Here is an 11,704-nt window from a genome sequence, read left to right as displayed (position 1 = left end):
TTGATGGTTTTGCAGGAGGACTTTCTCTATTTTTACGTCAATATCCAACTTTGTTGGATTTTTTTAAGGTACTCCTAGTCCTGATAAGGCAGCTACTACTCCTTCATATTCCTGAACTTCGAATTCATCAGAATTAGTTAGCGCGGATTCAAGTGGTTTATTCTTGCACATCAAATGGCTTACACTAGTCACTGTCTCATCAATATCATTATCAGGAGATATCACATGGATATCCCTTGGGTGGTTCACAGATTTACAAATATTGAAAGTTACCTCATCATCATTCACCCGAATATTCAACTTCCCACTTTCAATATCCATTAATGCTCTCCCAGTGGCAAAAAATGGCCTTCCTAAAATAATGGGGATTTCAGCATCGATCTCACAATCCAAAATCACAAAATCAGCCGAAAAGATGAACCGATCTACCTTTACCAAAATGTCGTAGAGTATCCCCACCAGATGTTTGATTGATCGGTCCGCCATCAGGAGTCTCATTGTTGTTGCTTTTGGTTCACCCAAACCAAGTTTCTTGTATATTACATAGGGCATTAAATTGATGCTTGCCCCCAAATCACACAAGGCTTTAGCGAATTGGAGCATGCAAATGGTTCAAGGTATGGTGAATTCCTCGGGATCTTCTCGCTTTGTGATCAGCTCATTGGTCATAATTGCGCTGTTACTATGGGACACTTCAATTGTTTCAAAGTCTAAGTTCCTTTTTTTTGTCACTAGCTCTTTCATGAACTTGGCATATCCCGGCTTTTCCAACAGTTCTTCCACCAGCGGAAAGTTGAATGATAACTTCTTGAATATCAACAAGAACTTTCGTAACTTTTCATCTTCATTCTTATTTTTTAATCGTTGGGGAAATGGTGGAGGTATTTTTGGTAAAGGCTTCATGTCTCTTGGAATTTGAACATGTTGTTCTACTTCCTTTTACAGTTAGTTAGCAAGGTTTTGTTCAATAAGTGGTTCAGGTTCTTCCATACATTAACCTTCTTCATGCTCTTGAGTATCTTCATTTCCCATCACATTACCTACTGCCACCTTTCTACTACCGGTAACTACAGCAAGCCCTCTCTCGTCATCCTCCATTGGTATCTTCGATGTCAATTGAGCAGATAATAAACTCAATTGCCCTTCGAGTATTTTAATGGCATCGGCATGAGAATTCACTTTACTATTCAATGATGAAAAATCATCTTTCATCCCTTTTAACAAGTCATTAGAGCCCTAAACTTTATCATGTATTAATGAAAACAAATCATTCACCCAGGGGCTACTTGCACTTCCTTTGGATATTGGGCTTTCACTCGAGTGAGTATGGTTTTCCTCATGATCATCTCCCCTTCTCCATTAATCATCTTGTTTAGCCCAATCTTGATAATATATCCTTGGTTCTTCTCCCTGATGGTAGTTCCAACCCTGGTTTCCGCCTCACTGTTGATAGCGTGGGTGGAAACCCTCCTCATATCTTTTGAAATTCCAACCTTGATTTTCTCCCGGCCTTGAGTAACTAGAAGAAGAACCCTCTTCAACTCGAAACACTCCACATGTCCCCATAATGTGCTCTTGTAGAAATTCTATTTGGGTTAACATCTTTTTGATGTTTACATCCCTTTCTCTCTCGTTATCAAGTTTCTCTTGCGTTAATCTGAAACAAAATGGAGAGACTTGATCCTCTTTGGTGTACCACACTTGGTTTATTCTACTCATGTCATCCAGAAGAAACGAAGCTACTTCAAATGATTGTAACATTATTCTTCCCCATACCAATTGGTCAGCCACTCCTTTATTAACCGTAGCAAGACTCCGGTAAAATATTGAAGTAACAAGTCGTTTGGTAGCCCATGAGTAGGGCATTTGAGCAAGAGCTTCTTGAATCTCACCCATGTTATATGAATGGGTTCTCCTTCCATCGCTTGGATCCTTGAATATCATCTCTGAGCTTCTTCATCCTCGATGGAGCAAAGAATCTTGTGTTGAATACTATACGAAGTTCCTCTCATGATGTGATGGAATTGTTTTGTAACTCGGCTAACCACTTACTAGCCTCTTCCATTAAGGATAAAGGGAAAAATTGAAGCTGAATTGACTCTTGTAACACATTTTTGAATGAAAACGGGCTACACACCTTAGTAAATTTTTTCATGTGCTCATGTGGGTCTTCGTGTTCTAGCCCTCCATACATTCCCCGTAGTTAGAGTAGATGAAAAATTCTACTGGTAACTTTAAACATTACATTTTCTTCAGCTTGCGGGATGCGAATTGCACCCATTTCCCACAATTGAGGAGGGTTGTAAACACTATTGACATCATCGATACCATCCCCATGACCTGCTTGACTATTATCCAACTCTTTGTCACTCCTATTCACTTCTATACAGTCCACCCAACACTTACAAAAAAGGGTAAAAACAAACTACTTCAGCTACTACCAACAAATTCAAAAGTGTTAAATCTTTGATCAAAGAACTTTAAGAAATGTCACTTCCTGGCAGCAGCGTCGTTTTGATTAACGTATCATAGCTTTTTATCCAATTCTAAGAGCTGACATTCGTTTGTCAATATAATAACCCAACTATATGAGTTGGGGTCGATCCCACAAGGAGTAATAACTCCTTTAAAATTCAATAATGAAAGTATAACGACAATTTCTTCAATCAAACAACTTTCACAAAATTTATATTTGAATTTCAAACTTTGAACTTTTACTATCAATCTAATCTCGCAATTCAACACAATAACCAAAGAGTACAGTAAAAACTCAAGGAATTGATCAGCCAATTGCCAAACCTTAACAAAATAGGTAGATACTATTTTTCATAATGGGGTGTTTGTTGGAAGTAGGTCGAACCTTAAATAAGATAACTCTCTCTCGAACAATTACCTTGTTTATATTGATTTTTCTCGAACTTCAACACCATAAGATGCCCAGTTCTTTGCCCTCATCAAACCCACTTTCTTGAGCTGGGTATGAAGGATCAATCATTTGTTTCACTCTCTCGAGCTGAAATCAGATAGACCCACTACTACGGATGCTAAGATTACCACCTTGGTTCTACACCTCTTTCTCAAGCAACAGCATAACACTGAATTATTACATGAAATCATGCAATTAAACCTTGAAACACAGTAACAACTTAGACCCACTTCAGAACAACACCATTATTCACAACTAACAAATACCCATTAAGTAAAGTTCAACAATTGGCTTCATGATCAAAACCCCAAGTGAATGGTTTTAGCCACTCATATTAATAATATGAAAATTAGAATCATTCATCTATCCCACCGTTTGATACCAATAAGAATAAAGAAAAATGGAAATCTATGAAGAATCTTCTCTCTTACAAAATCTCCTTCAAACACTTTGGTAAAATTTCAAGAAAAATCCCTTGCTAGTGTTCGCTCTCGTTTCTGAATGAATTCCCCTTTTTTCGCCAAAACAAATTTAAATAGGGCTGAATTATCTTGCTTTGAGGCCATCCGGCGAAGTAAGTCGGGTGTCGCCGATAGATCGGCGACTCGCCAATGGTTCTTTGTCTCACCTTCATTTTTCATTACTTATTGATTTGACTGTTGTAATTTTAGGCAATCTTACTCGGGGTCACCGATCAGGTCCGTGTATTGCCCGTTTTGTTTACATTTCGTCTAACCGCACTTGATAAAAATATGTATTAGCACTTTTGGTGACTAGGTTATCTGACGCCGAAAGAATCGTTGACACGCCGAATGAACGGCTACTCGCCGTCATTTTGTCCAATTTTAGCTCCAGCATTTTGTAAATTTCAGCGATTTGGTGGCCTATTTGGTGACTCGCTGAGTGACATCGGTGATCATGAGGCTTTCATTTTTCTCGCTCTTTCAGCTTGATTATTTGGAACATTTAGCTGAGCTAATAGTTGTTTAGCGACTCGCCAAGAGGGTTAGGTGATCATCAGGCTGCCTTTTCTTTGTTCTTTTAGCTGCCTTGTTCCATTTTGCCCTAAAGTGTCCATGCTTTGTCTCTAACTCCAAATACCTGAAAATCAAGGCCCGTTCATCAGTTATCTAGACAAAATATGCATTAGAGGCCACTAAATCTATCAAAATGTTGCCCTAAATGAGTCCAATTTGTGGAATCATCCCAACCCATCTTGCATGCTACTCATGAAAGTGCACACAACCAAGGAGGAAACATAAACTCCAAGCTGAACATACTCAATGCATCATAAGGAAAGTAGGAACTACACCTAGCAACTCAATATGCATGAAATTTCAATATTTCTCATGTTCAAGGAGGAACTACCATATACAAGTTAATAGAATGTTGAACACAATCTCATGGAACCAATATGCAATCTATACTCAAAAGCATATATCCAAGGAGGAAATATCAACTCCAAGCTAACGCTTGTTCAACAGTTCATCTCATGAATTCTATAGGCAACTCATACTCAATGTACTACAACATGAGGAAAATCAAGCACATAAACTTATTTTATTTCAAAACACAAGCTATTCATGATCATGCATAACATAAGGAAATCATCGGAATATCTAAAACACACATGACACCAGAAAAAGTGTAAATCATGAAGAACTCGTTACCTCAAGCTAGAGTAGGAGGAAAAGGAAAGAGATAAAGATATCGGGACATCACATCGGCCTCGGCCTCCCAAGTAGCACCTTCAACTAAATGATTCATCCATAATACTTTCACTGAAGATACTTCCTTGTTTCTCAATTTCATAACTTCCTAGTCTAAAATCTCAACCGGAGCTTCCTCATAAGAAAGATTTTCATCAACTCCTAAACCTTCTAAGGTAACTATGGATGTTAGATCTCCATAAAACTTCTTTAACATAGAGTCATGGAAAATTGTATGCACTGATGCCAACTCATTTGGCAAATCAAGCTCCTAAGCAACCTTACCAACACGTCACAAAATTTTATATGGGCCTACAAAATAGGGACTAAGCTTCCCTCTCTTAACAAACCTCATTACTTCATTCATGGGTGAGATTGTAAAAAGAAAAACCCAATCTTGCACATTAAATTCAAGATCTCTTCTTCTAACATCGGCATAGGACTTTTGTTGACTTTGGGTTTTTCTCAACCTTTCTCTAATGAGTCAAACCTTCTCTATAGCCTCATGAACTAACTCGGGTCCTATCAAGGAAACTTCACCGACCTCAAATCAACCTACAGGAGATCCAAACCTCCTATTATAAAGATCCTTAAATGGAGCCATACCAATATTTGAGTGATAGCTATTGTTATTAGCAAACATAATCAAAGGCAAGTGGTCATCCCAATTTCCCTTGAAATCGATGACACGTGCTCTCAACATATCTTCCAAAGTTTGGATAGTACACTCCACTTGCCCATCTGTTTGTCGATGAAAAGTTGTGCTAAGCTTAACTTTAGTGCCACTACCTGTTTGGAAAGATTTCCAAATAGAGAGGTAAACTGAGCACGTTGATCGGAGATAATGGACAAGGGCACTGCATGCAACCTTACCATTTCCCTCAAATATAACTTAGCATAATCTTTTTTCAAATAAGAAACCTTGTTGAGAATGAAATGAGCCAATTTCATCATTAGGTTTACTATAACCCAAATCGAGTTATGTTGTTGCCGAGTACGTGGCAATCCTACTATGAACTCCATATTCAAATCTTCCCACATCCAAGTAGGAATACTAATGTCTTGGGACAAAACTCCCGGTTTCTGATTCTCAACATTCACTTGTTGGCAATTAGGACATTTTTCCACAAACTCCGCAATGTCCTTCTTCATCCCATTCAACAAATAGATCTATCGCAAATCACGGTACATCTTGGTGGCTCACAGGTGAATGGAATACCGATAACTATGGACTTTGACAAGATCTGTTCCCTTAAGTCATCAACATTAGCAACACATAAATGACCTTCAGATTTAAGTACACCATCTCCCCCATGGGAAAATCTTGAAAGGACTTTCTAAGTACCGCTTCTTTCAATTCTACCAAAATTGGATCAAGATCTTGCTTGACCTTCACATTTGTCACAAAAGACGATTCTGACCAAATATGAACCATAACACCACCCTTGGGGGAATCCTCTAACTGAACACCCATCCGGGCCTATCTATGTACATTTTGTACCAATTCTATTGTATCTTCCTCTACATGGGCAACACTACCCATTGATACCGACTAAGGCCATTTGCCACCACATTTGCCTTACCTTAGTGATAGAGAGCACGCATATCATAATCTTTCAATAATTCAAGACACCTTCTTTAGTGAAGATTTATATCCTTTTGATTAAACACAAACTACAAAATCTTGTGGTCGGTAAAAATAACAACATGAACACCATACAAGTAATGCCTCCAAATCTTTAAGGCAAAAACAACCGATGCTAATTCAAGGTCATGGGTAGGATAATTCTTCTCATGAATCTTAAGTTTCCTTGAAGCATAGGCAATAACTTTCCCATTTTGAATAAACACACATCCTAACCAAATTCTATAGGCATCACAATACACCACAAAACCATTTGTTCCTTCCGGTAAAGTCAATATTGGGATGGAAGTAAGTCTATTCTTTAACTCTTGAAAACTCTTCTTACAAGCTTCGGACCATATGAACTTAACTTTCTTTTGAGTCAATGTCATCTATGGAGAGGCAATCGTAGAAAACCCCTCAACAAACTATCTATAGTAACCGGCCAAACCCAAGAAGCTTCTAATGTTCGTAGGTGATAGAGGGCGAGACCAACTCTTGACCTCATCCGTCTTAATAGGATATACCTCAATACCCTTACTTAGAACAATGTGACCCAGATAAGTCGAGGACCTTAGCCAAAAATCACATTTGCTAAACTTTGGAAAAAGTTGTTATTCCTTAAGGATTTGGAACACAATCCTCAAATGATTGATGTGAACATCCTCACTTCTAGAATAAATCAATATACAATCAATGAACACAATTACGAACATATCAAGGTATTGTCTAAACACCCTATTCATCAAATCCATAAATGCCTCCGGAGCATTAGTCAAACTAATGGACATAACTTAAAAATCAAAATGACCATATCGGGTTCTAAAATCTATTTTTTGAATATCTTCTTCTTTCACCCTCAATTGGTGATAACCCGACCGAAGATCAATCTTATAAAAGTAACTTGCCCCTTGAAGTTGGTCAAACAAATCAACTAGTCTTGGAAGATGATAATTATTCTTAATCGCAACCTATTCAATTGTCAAAAGTCTATACATATTCGGAGAGAACCATCCTTCTTTCTAACAAACAAAACTGAAGCACCCCATGGGTATATATTTGTCCTACGAAACCCTTATACAATAAGTCTTTCAATTTCTCTTTCAATTCCTTAAGTTCTGCCGGAGCCATTCTATATGGATGAATAGAAATAGGTTGCGTATCTGGGAGAAAGTCAATACCAAAATCTATCTCTCCTTCTGAAGGAATATTGGTTAGGTATTATGGGAACACTTCAGGAAACTCCTTCACAATGAGGACCGACTCAAGAGTAGGTGTCTCAGAATCCACATCTCTCACCCTAACTAGATAGTAAATGCAACCCTTAGAAATCATCTATCTAGCTTTAAGATAGGAGACAAACTAAACCTTAGGCATAGAATTCCCCCCACCCTTCCATTATAGGATAGGCTCATTCGGGAACTGAAACTTGACTACACGGGTTCTACAATCAATAGAAGCATAACAAGAGTGCAACCAATCCATACCAAGGATAACATCAAAATATAGCATATCAAGCTCTACCAAATCAGCAAGAGTAACTGTATGGGATAAGGAAACGGGACATCTTCTATAGACCCTATTAGCCACAACAGAATAGCCACCAGGGGTAGATACATAAAGGGATCTAACAACACATTTGGGAGCATATCAAACCTCATAGCCACATATAGGGTCCCAAAAGACGAGGTAGCACCGGTATAAAGGAAAGTATAAACATCAATTTGGAAAACTTTCAACATACCGGTAACCATATCAAGAGAATCCTCTTGTTCCCCAAGAGTCTGAAGTGCTTCGAAACTGTTTTGCTTGGGAGCATTGGAACTCGAACCATAACTGAAGAAACCATTTGTGTTGGCTAGACAATTACCCTTATGCTTCATTCTACACCTAACATAAGTAGGAAATAGGGATCCACTTCTATTTTATCCTTAATGTTTAGGATTAGACACCCTTTCATTGTTAGACCTTGGAGGAATACTAGAAGAACCTTGATCGGAGAACCTTTGTGGATACCTTGCACGACCACGTCCGCCTGACCTAGAGTATGAAAAGTTGCCATCATCCGTTCTTGCCCTCTTTGTTTCCCTAGACTTCTCATTAAGATTTTCCTATTCAATTTGTTGGGCATGGACCATGAGACGAGAAATACCCATTTCATGAACAAGTATAGCAGTACAAGGTTCTTTTATTACCGATTCAGACACTTTCGAACCAAACTTGCTCACTCTAGACCTAGAGTCGACAACTATGGAAGGACCATACTTTGACAATTGTGTGAAGCTCAAAGAATACTCTTTCACAGTGATATTTGCTTGTCGAAGATTGATACACTCAATCACTTTGTCCTCCCTCATTTCAAGAGGAAAGAACCTATCAAGAAAAGAACATTTGAACCTTTCCCATTCTATGGGACCCACATCTTCCAGTCTTGTCTCATTCCATTGGTTGAACAAAATTTGAGTAACCCTTTAAGTTGATAAGCGGGCAATTCCGCCTTCTCCACTCGAGTCACCCCCATGATAGACAACACCTTTTAGACCTCGTCGATGAACTCTTGAGGATCTTCTTCAATCGTGGAATCATAGAATTCTGAAGGATTCATCCTTGTGAAGTCCCTCACTCTAGACGTCGTCGTACCCACATTTGGGTTCACGGGGTTCACAACTTACCTATTGGCTTAGGCCGTCACGGCTTGAGCCAACACTTTAAAAACAGTCTTAAACTCCGCATTAGTCACTTGTTCGGCAAAAGGGCCAACTGGAGCTTGAGGATGAGTTTCTTGACCCACATTATCTCCCTCATTTCTTCTAGCAAATGCCCTTCTAGTAGTATCTTGTAGACCATCTGGTAAGGATTAAGAGAGAAATATTATAGAGTTAAACTCTATTTCACGACTTAGAGTGAAGAAAGAAGTGATTTTTCCTTAACAGCTAGTAGCCTCACAATCATAAAGGTGGTGTGCTTCACACTTATGAACAAGACTCTACTAGACATGGTTTTGAGACATCCTAGAACCATTCTAAATCTTGTGCTCTGATTACCAAGTTTGTCATGACCCACGGGTATCCCCTAAATGTAACATGGCGTACAAGACCCCGAGAGGCGTCATACAAGCCACTTAGCTTTCATAACATAAGATAATAGAAATGAGCAGAAATTAAAAACATTTTTTCAACACAATCAAAGTTTTCATATCAAAAGTGAACGTCTATTACATTTTGTCTCAAACAATCTAAAACATGAATATTTTGGGACACATCCCATACAACAATGTTCAAAACATAAAATAAAAGAACATAAGAAAAATGGTGGCCAAATCGTCGAATGCTACTAGGACTCACCAATCTTCAAGTCTTGCACTACTATGATCTTAGCCACGGGGATGAGAACTGAGATCGCTGGACCCTACATTTGGATAAGAAACGTAGGCGGGAGTATTTGTTAGTACAAACATTTACTAAATATGATAGCTTGCATAAAACATTTAAAACATGCTCAAACGGGCATTTCATTAGTATATAATGATCAAGCTAAAACATGTATCTTGAGCAACCATAAGTCAAAAACCATGATCAACGCAAGTGAATATCCTCTTAAAACATACCTACGATACTTCCTTAAAGTAACCATGTTTCATCATAACTATACTTAACTTGATGTGAGAAGTATTCAATTCTCCGTTGTTCTTATTATTCATGGAAGGCACGTAATCTAGCCAGCTAAGTCATTATCCATGGAAAGGCACATCATCATGTCAATACAAGCTATCCATAGAAAGGTACAATTAAGTATCCAACCTAAGCTATCCATGAAAAATTATCATATTACCCAATCAAGATATCCATGAAAAGGTATCATATTACCAATCAAAGTTATCCATGAAAAGGTATCATATTACCAATCCAAGCTATCCATGAAGAGGTATCATATCACCTATCAAAGCTATTCATGAAAAGGTATCATATTACCAATCCAAGCTATCCATGAAGAGGTATCATCTTACCAATCAAAGTTAAATCATTATCCATGGAGAGGTACAACTAAGTAACTGATCCAAGCTAGGTCTTAGTATCATAGTTCATAAATTCTTTGATTCATTTTAGGTGAGCAAGCCTTTCAAACCTAGAATCGTTCAATGTGAGTAAACGTTTTCACATTCATACTTAAGCAATTTATATCAACAATTCATAACATAAGCTTCGCTATCAAAACGGTACATCTCATAATCATCCTTTATGATTTACTCTCAAAGAAAAACTAACAATCTAATCATCACATATGCTTCAATATCAAGCAATTTTAATGTATCTTATCACTTCTATAAGAATACATCCAACTCCATAATTCTCCTTTCATGGCATAAATCCATTTACATAAATTTCATCTTTATAGACATGGGTTAGGCATGGGTACTGTATATTCAATCTAAAAACATCTAATCCTATCAATTCATGCATAAACAATTATAACACAATCATTTGGATCAACAATCATCAAGACCCACAACATTAGAAGAAAACCCTAAGTCAATTTGGGGAATTTCTACTTTTTAATTGCGGAATGTTGGGGCTCCATGGATGAAAAGATATCATATCTAGCCTGAACTCTTTCTTCTTCTTCTTCAAGTTCTTTAGTGAGAAATATTTAGACGAGAACCCAATTCATTTGGTGAATTTGAGAGGATGACTTGAATGAGTGAGTGTAGGGGTAAAATCACTTATACATGGGTCATAGGCTTGGGTAAAACAACTTAGTATTAATTTAATTAAAATTGGAAAAGAACCAAAAACCCCTGAACTAAAACTACCAATTGGACTTCACGATAAGCACCACGGCTCGTCAATGACTTCACGGCCCGTAGTGGTACCCGTGGTCCTTGACCAGTGGCTAGTCTTTGGAACCACTCAACCTCAAATCCGGACCACGACCCCTCCCACAACCCAAGTGGCCTCCACCTGCCATTTAGTAGCTCGTAGCAAGGTCTTATTTTGGGCAGTCTTGGACTAGCTCACCACGCTCATCACCACGACCCATGGTCCACACCACGAGACATCTTGGTGGTCGTGGGAGGTGAGCATGGCTTGGTTAGCTACTGTGGCTACCATGGGCAACACCACAATTTGTGGTGCCCTTCACGGCCCGTGTGAGTCCTCGTGATGGTTTCCCAGGTTCGCTTCTTTGGCTGAAGACCTCACTCTTTAACCCATGCTTAGACTACTGGAATTACGAGGTGTTACAACGATACTATCATACCTTTATGAAAAAAGCTTGACTTCAATGGTGGAATTGGAGATTTGACTTGAAACCCTAGTCTTCTTCTTCAAGCTTCTAGAGAGAGACATATCTGAGGGGAAGAACTTGTTCTTCTTTTAAGAATTTGAAAGAATTAATTGAATTAGGAGATTTTAGGGGTTGAAACGTTTATATAGGGCTTCTAATAGA

General features: G+C 38.3%; 1 non-coding gene across 1 annotated transcript; it reads left to right on the top strand.

The window, feature by feature from the left end:
• Positions 1-1,848: 1,848 nt before the first annotated feature.
• On the top strand, positions 1,849-1,954 carry LOC125871970 (small nucleolar RNA R71). The gene has a single exon (XR_007447084.1). It is a non-coding gene; the product is annotated as a small nucleolar RNA R71 (small nucleolar RNA).
• The last annotated feature ends 9,750 nt before the right edge of the window (positions 1,955-11,704 follow it).

Source organism: Solanum stenotomum, chromosome 7 (assembly GCF_019186545.1).
Source record: "Solanum stenotomum isolate F172 chromosome 7, ASM1918654v1, whole genome shotgun sequence".
NCBI lineage: Eukaryota > Viridiplantae > Streptophyta > Magnoliopsida > Solanales > Solanaceae > Solanum > Solanum stenotomum.
This window is presented reverse-complemented; position numbering and strand designations above follow the sequence as displayed.